The sequence below is a fragment of the Gorilla gorilla genome, chromosome 14, assembly GCF_029281585.2.
Source record: "Gorilla gorilla gorilla isolate KB3781 chromosome 14, NHGRI_mGorGor1-v2.1_pri, whole genome shotgun sequence".
Lineage (NCBI taxonomy): Eukaryota > Metazoa > Chordata > Mammalia > Primates > Hominidae > Gorilla > Gorilla gorilla.
Window position 1 is genome coordinate 85,868,297 of NC_073238.2, and position 14,953 is coordinate 85,883,249.

At 34.4% G+C, this 14,953-nt stretch overlaps 1 long non-coding RNA gene across 2 annotated transcripts in view; it reads left to right on the forward strand.

Annotated features, from left to right (window-relative positions):
• Nucleotides 1-14,953, forward strand: part of LOC101126956 (uncharacterized) — a 49,941-nt gene that overhangs the window by 17,320 nt on the left and 17,668 nt on the right. The window contains exons 2-3 of one of the 2 annotated variants that reach the window (XR_008670721.2): nucleotides 4,961-5,017; nucleotides 5,270-5,842. This is a non-coding gene — a long non-coding RNA (uncharacterized lncRNA). Of the gene's footprint in view, nucleotides 1-4,960; nucleotides 5,018-5,269; nucleotides 5,843-14,953 lie in introns of those variants that run through there. The other variant, XR_010130680.1, reaches the window with a different exon arrangement.

The following is a 14,953-nucleotide window of genomic DNA, read 5'->3' on the forward strand; positions in this document are numbered from 1 at the left end:
TTTATTATTTATTTATTTATTTATTTATTTATTTATTTATTTATTGAGACGGAATCTCGCTCTGTCGCCCAGGCTGGAGTGCAGGGGCATATCTGGGCTCACTGCAACCTCCATTCTCCCGCCTCAGCCTCTCGAGTAGCTGGGACTATAGGTGCCTAACACCATGCCCGGCTAATTTTTGTATTTTTAGTAGAGACGGGGTTTCACGGTGTTATCAAGGATGGTCTCAATCTCCTGACCTCGTGATCCACCCACCTTGGCCTTCCGAAGTGCTGGGATTACAGGCGTGAGCCACCGCGCACGGCCTATTTGTTTTTATTTCTAGTAATGGAAGTGAACTCAGTTTTATTAAATGAAAAACTAATATCTTACATATTCAAAATTAGTTTGAAATTCTTATAACAAGCATTTTCTCATATTCAAACAGATTTTTAAAAATACAGATGTTCTATGGTTTTATTAAAATATTCTATGTTCAGTAGATCTGAACTAGAAAGATGGTTCTGAATGTGAACCAATACTGCTGTTTGCTTCTATCAATATATGTGAACTTAACACATATTTTTTTCGTTTCTTTATTTCACATCCATGTGACACTTACTCATAAGTTAAACCTCATGACAGACACTGCCTGTGGAGAGTTTACTCTCAGGTGAAAGAAGATACAGATGCACACAAATAACTACAATGAAATATTATAGGTGAATATTAGGACATTGAGCACAAACGTGGTTCTTTTCTTCTATTAAATTTCAGTAGGGAATATGGCCTTAAAAATGCTAGAAAATAAATTATTGCTTTTCCCATAATGCCTAAAAGGAGAAATGCAAAGTGTTAGGAAAATATTTTTAAAAATAAAATAAATAACATATTTATAACACCATAAAATTCACAAAATATTTTTGATATTTCTCTCTTTTTTTGTTCAATTGTTGATACTGCTGTCACACACTATAAGCACCTAACAGCTACTGGCTTAGGTATGTATGCATATTGTCCCATCTCATTCCTACTTCAGACTGATTGCTAAGGTAGCAATTACTATCTTCATGTTACTGATGATGAAATAGAAGATGTGGTAAATTAAATAACTTGTCAAAAGTCACATAACTATTGATGTCAAAACAGAGATCCAAACCTAGACTTATCTGACTTGAAAGCTCATGAGCTTTCCAATGTGAACAAAACAAAGATTATTCTATTTATAAATGAGAAAAAAAGAGTAATTAATCTGCCCACTGTAAATTAGAGGGTATATATTTGAATCTAGGGTTTCTGACTAAGCATTTAAAATACTTTTCATTTAAACTTGTTGACTCTGGTGACTCTTTTGTGTTGTATGTTAGCATTTTAAGTAAACTAAGAGACGAATAAACATTCATACTATACTTTCTTACTAAAGTTTACTGAATGCACTTGTGAAATTTTCTAGAATACAATGTTAGTATCACATTAAATAATTTGAAAATTTTCACTCTAACTCTGTAGGATATATGAGCAAAACTAAGAACAACTCCCCTTAATCGCTGATTAAACTAGATTAATAATCTAATTTTTATTCATAGTATTTTGCAATTGATCCCATGGTATCCTGAAACCATGTACCAGTTAGTAACTGACACATTTTCAACACTAAGTTATTGGGTTCCATAAAGAGCAAGTGAAGTTTTAACTTAGTTTTAAAAATTGTGGAAATTAAGAGTCAGAGCCCAGTAAAGTGAGGTGGGTATCTATGTGGGGGGTGGGGGTGGCTGGTGAGAAACATCAGAGCCCAAGAAGTAGTGAAAGTGATGTCCATATGAAGGCAGGATCTGGGGTAACGTGGTGTGGAGTCATGGAACCCAATGGTGTGAACAGAATATCCTCATAGCCAGGTAGCCCGAGGGGGAATCCAAAAACAGTCATGAGAATATCCACTGGAGAGACATAGAGACATCTAAATAAAAGCAATGACTGTGACCCTCGAATTAAAGAGGAAACCAGGAGCCCATACTTTAATACATAAATTAATTAAAGTCTGCTGACAGTCTGGTGACAAATGTGATAGCTACATAGTTCAAAGTGCTCCCTCCAAAACTTTAAAGAATTACCAAAGGAAAAATAGTCACTTCACAGTTGGAGAATCCTGGCAGATAACTTACTTAAGTGGTCAGAGTGAATATCATCAGCAATGGACAGAATCAAAATCATTCTCTATCTGACAAAATACAATGAGAAGACTTGTAGTATTCTTTCTGTGGTAATCTGCCAAATGCTCATAACCTAAATCTAACAGTATGGACACTGAAACCCATATTGAAGGACATTCTAATCTGTCTACAATCTTCAAAAGTGTTAAGGTCATGAAAGTCAATGGAAGACTGAAAAAACTGCCAAATGAAGTAGACTAAAGAGACATGGCAACTAAACCAGACATATGATTTGGAATTGTATTCGTTTTCTTTTGCTGTCCTGATAAGTGACCACGAACCTAGTGGCTTAAAATAACTCAAATGTATTATTTTCTATAAGTCGGGATTTCAATGCTAATCTCACTCCAGCTAAAGCCAAAGTTTTGGCATGGTTGCATTTCTTTCTGAAGACTCGGGGTGAGAGTGGGGGATCCATTTGCTCCCTCATTCTGGTTGTTGGCACAATTCAATTCCTTGCACACAGCCCCATACGTATTAGAAGCAGCAACTGGATGTGGTCCAAGTCCAATCCTTCTCATGCTGCCATCTCTCTGCACACAGCTGGGATCAGTTCTCTGCTTTTAAGGAATCATGTGATTAGATTTGGTCTACCTGGGTATCAGGTTAATTTTCTCACCTCAAAGTCTCTAAACCTAATTACATTTTGCCATGTAAGAAATCATATTCACAGGTTCTAGCTAATATAAATAGTTTTGTTTTCGGAATGGAGGGAAAGTACTTATAAAATTACTGATATTGAGTGATTTCAGTCAAATGTACATCTCTTGAGGGAAACACCAAGATAACCCAATCTTTGAAAGGAACATGAGAACATCAGATATTAGTTTTGCTTTATGTCTACAGTTTTGTAGCATGGACATAGGCAATGTGAGCTAGCTAAGCTGTTTATTAACATTAGTTCCTTACTCTTTTTTTTTTTTTTTTTTTTTTTTATTGAGACCAAGTTTCGCTCTTGTCACCCAGGCTGGAGTGCAATGGTGCAATCTTAGCTCACTGCAACCTCCGCCTCCCAAGTTCAAGCGATTCTCCCGCCTCAGCCTCTCGAGTAGCTGAGGTTTCAGGCACCTGCCATCATGCCCAGCTAATTTTTGTATTTTTAGTAGAGACGGGATTTCACCATGTTGGCCAGGCTGGTCTCGAACTCCTGACCTCAGGTGATCCTCCCGCCCTGTCCTCCCAAAGTGTTCGGATTACAGGCGTGAGCCACCACGCCCGGCCAGTTGCTTACATTTTTTTTTTAAGGATTTTTTGGATTCATTTTATTGTTATGCAATATTTATTTTTTTCTTAAGGTAAGGTAGACATAACTATAATTGCAAATTCTTCTACATCTAGATTTCAATTAAATATCTATACCTTAGTAAGCACAATTTACATGGAAAACTTGGTAAAAAAATTCTACAAGAAAATATATTAAATCCGTTAAGAAGTTTTGGTGGGTTTCTTTTCTTTAATGTTGTGTATATATTAGACAATGATAATTCTGAGGGTAGTTTTTGCTTTCAATTTACTGTTTGAGCTATTTCTATTGGAAAATCGTTTATAGGCAAAAACAGTTTCACTAATCCAAATTTGCACTGCTTATGACTTCTGAAATAGAAACCTGAATATCACATTGAATCAGTTTTGCTAATACAGTGCCCTGTAAACAATGCATGACTTATTTAAAGAGATCAAACCAATAGTGAATAAAGTACAATATCATCCATTCATAGGCACATCAGTTGGTAGCTTTGTCTGTGTTTGCAGGTGTATGTGTCTCTTGGTGTGTACGGTTGTACATCAAAAGCCTTAGCAAGACAACTGTATGCTGATAAATACTGTAAATGTCTAATTTCTGGACCTGGAGAAGCTTCCTCTTAACTTCCTCTAATCATTAACAAAAAGATATTGAATAAAACATCTAATGTTACAAAAGTATTTTGCTATTTATCAGGAAAATAGATGATTAAAACCATTTGTTTTCCATATTCTAATTTGAACCTAAATTTCTGCTTATGTATAATATATAAATCATTCCTTAAAAATTTTTTGTCTATTTTAGCTTTTAAATATTTTACAACAGATTTTATTCTGAAAAGAAAAATTTTAAAAGGCACATAATTGAAGTTTTCAGAATTTCAATTCAATCCTTTTCTCACTAAATCATGACATTATTAGGTAGACATAAAACCTACAACCAATCTCTTGCATAGGTAGTAATTAAGCTAACTTATATATGTATTTTTTCCAAATATTCGATGTTTCTTTGGTAATATTTTTCTAGCATAGTTCTATTGAAATTTTGACTATAGCGTATTTTCATTTTTTAATTAATTTTGCTCTTGTTTGCTTTCTGTGATGAGAATCGTGAATAATGAAAAATCATATATTTTTAAGAGAAAAGAGTGAAAAATATAGTTGTATTTTGCTCATATTTCATGATCTTATCATTAGTTGGTGGCACTAAGGTAATTATATTAAGAACAAAACCTCCTAGGCTGGCTTTTTGTTTCCAGGTAATTCATTCATATGTATTTATTTGCGTTGCATTTAATGACTCTCTAATTTTATATTATTTGAATGATCCTTATAATTAAGGCATTCTCTACTAACAAACAGCAGTGTTGCTTTAATTTACTCTATTGGGACGCACGAGCCTTAAAGACTACTACCTCAGCTCATTGATGGATCAAGCAAATAATAAATTTGGCAAATATCTGTAAGATACAAAGTTTAATTACCAAGAAAATAATTTTAGACTGCCCTTTTTTCCCATTTTCCCCCAGATATTTCATGATTCTGAAGAAGAATTGGAGGTGAGACTTGAGAAAATGGAGAAAAAGGTAAGAATATAAAGTGGCTAAAGTAATACACATGCACATACACACACACATATATACACCCAGAAACACACACACACACCTCAAAATAAAATCTGAGAGCGGTAAAAGGGTGATGGAAAAGAAAATATGACTCAATATGGGAAGAAAAAGTGAGCCGAATGTACGAAAGAAATGGGAAGTATCAGAAGAGATTATGAGAAACATTTCTGAAGATTATGAACTTAATCCCTTTAATTTTTTTAAATGTTGCAGATATGCTTTGGATTTTCTTGAAGATTAGAAGCTTTCTTAACCATCCACCATCTTGTTGATTGGTTATTATTCTCTCTACCTTCTGTGAAACAAACTGATGGATACTAATGGCACAATTACACTTATAGCTAGTCAGTTGCATAGTTTATGCACATAGTTCTGCTACCAATGTTTAGTAATGAGTTAAACATTTTGGCTATATTTGTCACTGAAGCTATAATTTAATTAATCATTATGTATAGCAATAATAACAAGTAAAACAAAAAGAAGAATTTTTTGTTTTTATGGTAATTATGTTGGGTGCTTTGGATCCTCCCAATAAAGTTGACTTCCCTAAAATAATTACACTTGAATTAGGTATAGAGAAGCAAATTGTAACAAATTGAAAGTTACTGTAAATCTTCTAATCGTGGTTCTCTGCAAGTGTACTTAAGTTATTGCTCCACTTGAAATAAATGAAAACTGGAAATCTGAGGTGATGAATTATCGGTCCCTTTTATGTGAGAAAGATGACAAGGAAATCTAGTCTGCTGAGTTATACTAAAATAAAATACCTTGGCCTGGGATCAAATATAGGTGAAAGAATTAACATTTATGTTTTTTAATTAAGATAAAATGTACAAGTTTTATGTACATATTTTATGATTTCCTGATATAACAAAAAGTGTTGATAAAAGCACCCAATACTGATTCTAATGACATTTGATTAGCATTAAAGAGTTGCTATTATTATTGTTGTTGTTGTCGTCATTGTTATTTGGTGACTGGGTGAATATTAGGCACCCAGTTGCCGAATGGGTGGTTGACATTCCACCACCACTGGCAATGACCGAGCCAAGTAGATACCAACATTCAGGTGGGTGTGTATATTTTTACCTTTTTTGAATGAACCCCTCCACTATTCTTGGCAGCAAAAAACATCAGAGAGATTAATCTATACTAATCATTGTGTAACCCATAGATTAGCAACATCAGCATCACCTGGAAGTTTATTAGAAATTCATCATGTCAGGTTTAAGCCAAAACTTACTGATCAGAATCTGCATTTTAAAAGACCCCAGGTGATTTGTTTTCAATTAAAGTTTGAAAAGCACTAGTCTAGAGTTTTCCTAGTGAACTCATTAATAAATAATAGTTAGCATTCCAGGTATCGAGTGACACTTTTGAAAAGATTTGAAGGCATGATTGGGATAATGAATCTATGAGAACATAATTAATGCACATTGTATAAATTGTATGAAACGATGGTGGAGGTGCTTCTAAGGATAAACATCAATTCCAAAGTAGAAGATGATTTACTGAGCTTTTCTTTGGATTTAATATATATCATACCTGGAAGATCCTAATTGAAAGGAAGTATCGGTAAGTATATTAAATTACTGGTAATTTTCCTGCTTTGGAGAATTGAATATACAACATGGTTGCAACCTAATATGCATATTTATTTGTTAAGATAATACAAGAACAATTACAATATTTATTTGTGAGAACAGAAACATTAATATTTAAAGCCATTGTTTGCCTCTGTCTCCTGCTGGTAACTGTTTTCCTTAAAAGCACTACAAAAGGCATTTTGAACAGATGGTGGCTGGTATTCTGTATCCTGCATCCCCTTACAACTGCCACGGAGTCTCACCATTCATTAATCTTCCATAGACTTCCAGTAGCACAGCAACTAAATTACACACATACACACACTGAGGCCAGCATTTCTGTCAGGCTGAAAATTAAACTGAAGAGCACTGTGCCAAGTCTTTTAACCAAACTTCACTATAAAACAGTTAGAAAAACAAACATTGAAGGCTGACCCATGAATATCCAATCTTAAATTAAAAATGTTGGCTGGTCATTATGTCTTAGACGTTCTCTACAGAGTGTATCAGAAATCTTCAAGTGAAATGAGACTCTCTAAACATCTGGTTTGAATCCACCTTGACTCATAACTGTTTTAAAAGAGAGCTGTTTCCTTGATCTTTGAAATAGGGAAAGAACAAAAATATTACAAACAACAGTGCTTTTACTAAAATTGTTATCACCTGCTGTTTAGAAGCAAGTAGAGTACTAATACACATTCTCTATTGGAACATATCTTCCAGACTACATGTTTTCTAAAAAGTAAAATGAGCTTATGTAATATTCAAATCTTTATTTTTTAAATATATACACTGCACTTTCCTTATAAGGTTAAATAATGTACACTTTCCAGACTCCCTATTCTTTAAACTTTTTATTTTGATATTATTTCAAAATTAGGGAAAAGTTATACAAATTGTACAAAGAGCTTCTGCCCTCTTTAGCCAGCTGCACCTAATTGCTTAGATTTTACCACAATTGCTTTGTTACTATCATTACTAGTACTAGTTCTCTATGTATTTTAATATTATTTAAATAAATTGGAAACATGGTGTCTTCCAGCCAGAAAGTCTTTTGTATATTTCCTATGACCAAGAACATTCTCTTACCTGACCAGAGTACAATTTTCAAAATTGGGAAATATAAGATTAATACCATACTATAATCTTCACTCTGTATTCAAATCTAATTCATCAGTTGTCCAAATAATGTCCTTTAGAGCTATTCTTTTCTCCTGATTTAGCCACTGATCTAGTATCTCACATTGCATTTAGCTGTCTGGTCTCTGGTTTCATTCAATCTGGAACGGTTCCTCAGTTGTACTTCTACTTTCATGACCCTGACACTTTCAAAGACTGCAGGCAGTTATTTAGTAGAATCTCTCTCAATTTGAATTGTGTAATATTTCCTTATAACTGGACTCAGGTTATGAATATGGGGTCAAGAATATCACATAAATGACAAAGTGTCTTTTTCAGTGTATCACATCCAGAGGCACATGACATTGATTTATCCTTTTGTTGGTGATGATAACTTCGATCACTTGGTTAAGATGGTGTCCACCAGTTTTTTTCACTGTAAAGTTATTATTTTTCTCTGTGATTAAACATAGCACCATTTGAAACACATTTAAAATAGAGGAAAAATTGCTAACATATTTATAAAACACTAGCTCTCTATATTTATAATGCCTGGGGTCTAGGAGTTTTATTTTCACAAAAAGTATGCTTAATCCCATTAGAATATAAAAAAAATGCTATATATGTCAACATATTTTAGATTGTGGGCTTTTTTAAAAAAGTCAAATGGCTTATGCTAAAAAAATGCTTGAAATTAAATAAAGCTTTCTCTCATATCTTCTAATATATTTTGACCACTCCTACAAAAAAAAAGAGTACTTTTGAAATAAGGTAAGAAGATCAAGGCAAATCTTTAAACAAACATATTTGTATTATTGTCCTATTCTTAGAAGAATAAAGTTTAAAATTTTATTACAGAAACTGTATTGACTAAGTTAATTATTAACTTCAGTTGCAAATTTGAACTTGTAATTTAGAGCCAAAGGTATTTTTTTAATTTAGTGGAGAATTAACATAAAGGATAATCTTTCTGTTCTTCATAATGATGGAGAATTCTGCAATGGGACTTCAAAAGCTCAAGCTATATTATATACAGAAATTCTTCCATCTTTTTACATACTTTGTTCAAATTAACTACAGATCTGTTAGAAAATCATATTAAATAGTTGTCTCACTGGGTTTATGACTTTAAAAATTCAAAACACTATATTCATATGAATATAAGTATAATTACTCTATGACAGTATTTAATGGTTCTTCACAGAAAAGAGTGGGAAAATTAATACTTTTCAAGGTCTACTTTGTATCAGGCTTTGTGTTAAAGGTATTTTATGATGGTATGAATATTTTTTATTCATACCATCATTACCAAATAAAGATGGTAAATACCATCTTTATTTACCATTAGTAAATAAAGAATCCATTTGAAGCTAAAGCAATGGTAGTATTAGCTTGCACCTAACCTATATTTATACTTTGATTTTACTCTGTAGGGCTATGTTTTAGAGAACTACTGAGGTAAGCTCAAAAGAGCACTACTAAAATGAGGAACTGGAGAGGTTGTTTTTGAGAAAAAAATAATCTTGAATTAGAGTGAAAGCGGTTGTTAGTACAGTACAATACCAGTCCAGATATTGGATGGATTGATGGCTACGTCTTAGGTAAGAATGCTCAGAAAAGGATAGGTGAAAACTGAAGGAGCCATTACACACCAAAAACCTTTGAGACATTGAGAATATAAATACCTGAACAGAACTTAAATTAGCAAATGTGGAAATGAAAGCCTTTGCATACTTTTGAGCATACTTGTCTCACTCTGTCACCCAAGCTGGAGTGGGGTGACTCAATCTCAGCTCACTGAAGCCTCCATCTCCCAGATTAAAGCAATCCTTGTGCCTTAGCATCCCAAGAATCTGGGATTACAGGCGCGTTCCACAACCCCTGGCTTTTTTTATTTTTCAGTAGAGATGGCGTTTTGCCATGTTGGCCAGGCTGGTCTCTAACTCCTGGTCTCAAGTGATCCACCTACCTTGGCCTCCCAAAATGCTGAGGTTACCAGTGTAAGCCACTTTGTCCAGCCTAATTTCTCTGTCTTCAGCCAATGAACACATGTTCAGCAGCTATACAACACGATATTTCAGAGCGCTACTCAGAGACTTAGTTTCCTATTGCTGCTGTAACAAATTACCACAAACTTAGTGACTCAAACCAATGAAAATGTATCGTCTCATAGCTCTTGAGGCCCTAAGTATGAAAAGGGTCTTATGGGGCTAAAGTCAGTGGTTGGTAGGGTTGTGCTCCTTTATGGACACGCTACAGAATAATTTGTTCTGCTGTCTTTTCCAGCTTCTAGAAGCCCCCTGCATTCCTTGGCTAGTGGTGTCCTTCCATCTTCAAAGTTAGCAATAACCATTTTCACACTCCATCACTCTGACATGTTTCTGCTCTCTTTTCCACTTTTCGGGACAATGTTTACATTGGAGCCCCTCAGATAATCTAAAATAATCTTCCTACACTAAGGCTTGGTGACCAACGACCTTCATTCCGTCTGCTATCTTAATTTCCTTTACCTCGAAACCTGACCTATTAACGGGTTCTGGGGATTAGTCCATTGGGACATCGCTCTGACTACCACACATATGTTGCTTAGTTGGCATAGAGAGAGTTCTGACTTGCTAAGAGTTGTAGACAGAAAGTTTCGTTCTGCCATTTAAAATACCAAATTATCCCTACTCTTATTAACTTTTAATTATTTCCCTAACTTATACTATAAAATATTATATTGTCTGTAGCGTTCCTTTCAGATATTCTGACAGAATATTTTCTTTGGGATGGCAAAGGCTACTTATTTACAGCAGCAGAAAATATCAGTTTAATCTTCTTAATCTTAATAATAATACATCAATGAATTCAAATTAAGATGCAGATTAATCGGCGAAGCGCAAAACATATCAATTTTTTAAAAACTGGCAAGTTCTAAAATATTTATAATACAGACATCAGTTTCAATATCTTATCCCTGAATGCCTACACAAAATTAAATAAAATATTTACTCCAAATATTGTGTTAATTCCACAGCTATTCTGATATTCATTCAAGTTCTTAGAAGTTGGGAGATGGAGGACGAGAGGTTTCCTATGATGTTTTGGTCACTGTGGCTCTTGCCTCAACCTTCTGAGGGATTGAAATTTGGAAATTATTTCCCCATTCTGCTATTTTTTATTATTTGTGTATATGCTCATGTGCACACACACAAAAAAGGAAGTATACATATACACATATGTGTATATATGTATGTATATGTACACAAGATTCAATAAATATACATATATGTATGTAGATATATACACATGTATGTGTATATGTATGTAGATACATACACACACATACATGCTTTACTGAAACTTGGAAATTGGAAAGGGAAGAATAATGTATACACAGTCTCTCAGATGTATACGTATATACACATATATGTATGTGTGTATATGTATGTACATGTTTATGTATACATACACATATATACACACATATGTAGGTATGTATGTATATACATGTTTGTGTGTGTATATACACACACACAAACACACACATACACTCTTTACTGAAAACTGGAAATTGGGAAGGGAAGAATAACTAATGCATACACGATAATCCTTCAGAGCTCTTGGCTTATAGCATATGATCAATAACTACTTTTATAATGTATTACAAGTTTAAAAGACCATTAACTTGATTAATAAATTGATTTTTACTTCAGTCAGAAGGTGGTGTATTAAAATTTAGTCCTTTGAAGCAAGATACACCTGGGTTTAAATCCTAGCTTCACCTTTTTAAGGCCTCATCATGTCTCTGACTCTGCCCACTCCACTGGGTCCAGCTCCCCATCAGGAAACTCAAGCTGGGCTCAAATGACATTTTTCAGTGGGTGGACACAGGAGCTCGCATGGGAGAATCAGTAAACCACTGGAGGGCCGGGCGCGGCGGTTCACACCTGTAATCTCAGCACTTTGAGAGGCCAAGGCGTGCGGATCACCAGAGGTCAGGAGTTCGAGACCAGCCTGGCCAACATTGTGAAACCCTGTGTCTACTAAAAATATAAAAATTAGTCAGGCGTGGCGGAGTGCTTATAGTCCAAGCAACTCAGACGCTGAGGCAGGAAAATCACTTGAGCCCAGGAGGCGGAGGTTGCACTGAGCCGAGATTGCAACACTTCACTCCAGCTTGGGCGACAGAGTGAGCTCCGTCTCAAAAAAGAAAGAGAAAGAAAGAAAGAAAGAAAAACCGGCCGGGCGTGGTGACTCACGTCTGTAATCCCAGCGCTTTGGGAGGCCGAGACAGGTGGATCACCTCAGGTCAGGAGTTCGAGACCAATTTGGCCAACGCGGCGAAACCCCGTCTCTACTAAAAACACAAAAAAATTAGCCGGGCATGGCAGTGGGCGCCTGTAGTCCCAGCTACGCGGGAGTCTGAGGCAGGAGAATCGCTTGAACCCGGGAGGCGGAGGTTGCAGTGAGCCGAGATCGCGCCACTGCACTCTAGCCTGGGAGACAGAGCGAGACTCCATTTCAAAATAAATAAATAAATAAATAATAAATACAATAAATACAATAATAATAAAAGCCACTGAGGCTCCATCCCTGCAGGGTCTGACTGATTAATCTTTCCTCATCTGTAAAATGGGAATACCTAATTTGTAGGGGTTTTCTGAGGAATAAGTTAAATAACACATGGAAAGTGACTAACAAATATGTATTTTGTCCTCTAAAGTCTCCTTCTTCTTTGTCGAAAGTTTGTTGGTACTGTTTTTTGTTGTTTATCCCAAATGACACCATTACAATGTTCTTATTGTTGCCAGCCAATCAAATCTGACCTCAATGTTTTGTATCTCACCCTCAAGAAAAATTCTAGAAGTTGTCAAATCATTTTAATACAAGTGTACTATATAAAGAGAATATTTTGTAGGTAGTATGAATCATGTCTAAAATCAAACAAATTATTAGACCTGGAAGTTAAAGAGCCTGTAAATTGGTAACACTATTGTTATTGCTTGGATGTTTCTTGATATACACCTGCTATAAAACTCTTGATTTTGCCTGTCTTGCCAACCTAACAGTTTGTGCCTACCTGCTTAATAAAATTTCAGGGTTCTCACAGACAGGCTGGGTACAGATGGCTCAAAAGGATTCCTATGACAAATAGGCCTTTGAGATCCACAAACAAGACAATATACTTCTTAAAATTACAAGACTCCTTTGGTTATCTTACTCAGTAAATTACCTAAAATTTTTTAAAGGCATTTGAATGTGCCTCATAAGAAAACAGAACTTTCAACAAAATATTTACCACAACAGAGCTGGACTTTACTGTGTAAAAAATAAACTTGTATAAAATAATAGTAATCTTTTATTTTAAATGGTCTCTCTTGTTATTATCACAAGCCTGTTTAGGTCAATGACCTATTTAGCATAAATGATCGTGTGTGTGTGTGTGTGTGTGTGTGTAAAAAGAAACACTTGAATTGGTTATTTCATGTTTTGAACAACTAAAGAAAGAGTATAATTTTTAAAACAAGTCAATTTGAATATGATTTTTGGAATATAATTTCTACTTCATAAAATTAACTAATAAAATGTAGCACTTTAATGTGTAGACAATTCAAAATCAAACAGAGAAAAGCAGTGAAAATCATACTTAGTCCTATAATTTGAACAGTTATTGGCTTATTGTAGATCCAGAGTTACATAAAGGAATATCTCAATGCTGTAGAAGAAATCTTGGAACAAAGCAATTTAGACAGAAGAATTAAGAAAGATTAGCTTGAAGATACGATGGAAAGAATTAGTAAAGAGGGCAGCATGACTGGATCTGTTTTGTGCATTGCACATGCATTCCTGCTTTAGAAAGGGCTTAATAGTTCTCACACAGAAACTTATAGGTATTGCTTAAAAGAATCAGAGACTGGGACCAGAAGATAAATAATGTAAATAAAATGTTATCTTACATAAAGCATAGCAACATTACCATTTAAGGCAAAAGGATTATATGAAAAGAGACGGCAAGAAAATTTGCATAAATAAAATTCATGAAATTTATCCCTACGTTTTACTGCCAATTAGTTTCAGTAGTCAATTGGCAGTTAGAAAAAAAAAAATCATAGGATAGAAGTTTGAAGAAAACGAAAATCACATATTACAAAATTATACTGAAAGTAACGACGTGATGCAATTGACAAAAAAATTAAAAGCAAGAGGCCAATTGTAAACAAGACTAAAATCTGTTTAATTGTGGAAAAATGAAGAAAATTTAAAAGGCAAGTCAGGGATGCTCACCACACCAATAACACTCCAGGAGCCCAGTGATTATCACCATCAAGGTATTTTCAAACAGTGCACGGTAATGGAAAACATTGCAGGCAAGTCACAAACTGAGATCAAGCCTGTAAACAAATAGAAATATAACTTGAGGAAAATGTGTTAGAAAAAGATTTTAATTATTCAGAAATCTTTAGAGGTGTCTAATCAAACTTGGAAAAATTACAGTGTAAAGACATTTGCCAAACAAAATGGAATAACGAGGAACTTCTTGCAGAACTTCTTGTCTAGAGCGTCAACGTTGATAAAAACAATTATACTGTAAGCAAATTTGTGCTGCAATGCATTTATTTATTAAGAATTGTTAAAATAGAACACTAGCTATGTATTCAGAATTCTGTATCTCCATTTTAAAATCTTTTTGCTTTTTGGTATAATTAAAATCTAATGGTATTAAACATTAAATATGACCACACAAAGTATGAAAGAAGGAGCTAAGGAATGTAAGAAATGGGTTGCAGGCATAGAATCACACAGTCTGGTCCTGGTGGAAGAAAGGAATGAACACTAGGAAAGAAAACATAGCAACATAGTTCAAAATGTGTTTTGAAATAGAATAAATTTCTTGGGGGAAACTACTATGAGAAAATATGACTTCCCTTAAAACAGATTGCAAATTTAAGTGAAACCATCAAGATTAGGACAGGAAAGTAACATTGTCCAGTTTAAAATGCAAATATGGGTCTATATTAATGTATAATTTGGAATGCAAGTAAAGATAATTTAGACTTTATAAAAAGGTGTTTTGAGCTCAGAGTGGAAATTACAAATCTCGTCTGTATCAGAGAGGAAAGAAGTCATTACTTTTCCCAAAAACCCTAGAAGAAAACCTAGGCATTACCATTCAGGTCATAGGCATGGGCAAGGACTTCATGTCTAA